Source organism: Saccopteryx bilineata, chromosome 11, assembly GCF_036850765.1.
Source record: "Saccopteryx bilineata isolate mSacBil1 chromosome 11, mSacBil1_pri_phased_curated, whole genome shotgun sequence".
NCBI classification, from domain to species: Eukaryota; Metazoa; Chordata; class Mammalia; order Chiroptera; family Emballonuridae; genus Saccopteryx; species Saccopteryx bilineata.
In genome coordinates this window covers 49,992,337-49,993,597 of record NC_089500.1, presented here as the reverse complement: position 1 = coordinate 49,993,597, position 1,261 = coordinate 49,992,337, and the positions used below count along the sequence as shown (strand labels likewise).

General features: G+C 43.0%; 1 non-coding gene across 1 annotated transcript; it reads right to left on the bottom strand.

The window, feature by feature from the left end:
• Window positions 1–506: 506 nt before the first annotated feature.
• Window positions 507–582, bottom strand: TRNAP-GGG (transfer RNA proline (anticodon GGG)). Its single transcript has one exon. It is a non-coding gene; the product is annotated as a tRNA-Pro (tRNA).
• Window positions 583–1,261: the final 679 nt, after the last annotated feature.

Below are 1,261 nucleotides of genomic sequence, written 5' to 3'. Positions count from 1 at the left end.
TTGTCTTTAGCTGTGCAAAAACTTTGTAGTTTGATATAGTCTCATTTTTTTATTCTGTCCTTTATTTCACTTGCCTGTGGAGGTAATTCAGCAAATACATTGCTGTGAGAGATGTCGGAGAGCTTACTGCCTATGTTTCCTTCTAAGATGTTTATGGTTTCACAGTTTACATTTAAGTCTTTTATCCATTTTTTTTTGTATTTTTCTGAAGCTGGAAACAGGGAGAGACAGTCAGACAGACTCCCGCATGTGCCCGACCGGGATCCACCCGGCACGCCCACCAGGGGGCGACGCTCTGCCCACCAGGGGGCGATGCTCTGCCCCTCCGGGGCGTCGCTCTGTTGCGACCAGAGCCACTCTAACACCTGGGGCAGAGGCCAAGGAGCCATCCCCAGCACCCGGACCATCTTTTGCTCCAATGGAGCCTTGGCTGCAGGAGGGGAAGAGAGAGACAGAGAGGAAGGAGAGGGGAAGGGGTGGAGAAGCAGATGGGCGCCTGTCCTGTGTGCCCTGGCCAGGAATTGAACCCGGGACTTCCGCACCCCAGGCCGACACTCTACCACTGAGCCAACCGGCCAGGGCCAAGTCTTTTATCCATTTTAAGTTTATTTTTGTGAATGGTGTTAGTTGGTTGTCTAGTTTCATGTCTAGCTGTCCAATTTTCCCACACTATTTGTTGAAGAGGCTGCCTTTACTCCACTGTATGCTCTTACCTCTTTTGTCAAATATCAGTTGTCCATAAAGATGTGGGTTTATTTCTGGGTTCTCAGTTCTGTTCCATTGATCTGTATGCCTGTTCTTATGCCAGTACCAGGCTGTTTTGAGTACAATGGCCTTGTAGTAAAACTTGATATCAGGAAGTGTAATACCTCCCACTTTATCCTTCATTTTGAAGATTGCTGAGGTTATTCATGTTCTTTTTTGGTTCCGTATAAATTTTTGGAATATGTGTTCTATAACTTTGATGTTTGTCATTGGTATTTTAATTGGTATTGCATTGAATTCATAAATTGGTTTGGGTAATTTAGACATTTAAATGTTGTTTATTCTTCCTAACCACGAGCATGGTATATGCTTCCACTTGTTTGTATCTTCCTTGATTTCTTTTATCAATGTTTTATAATTTTCCAAGTACAAGTCTTTAATCTCCTTGGTTAAATTTACTCCTAGGTACTTTATTTTTCTGGTTGCAATAGTGAAGGGGATTGTTTCCTTAATTTCTCTTTCAGGCAGTTCATTGTTAGTGTATAAAAATGCCTCT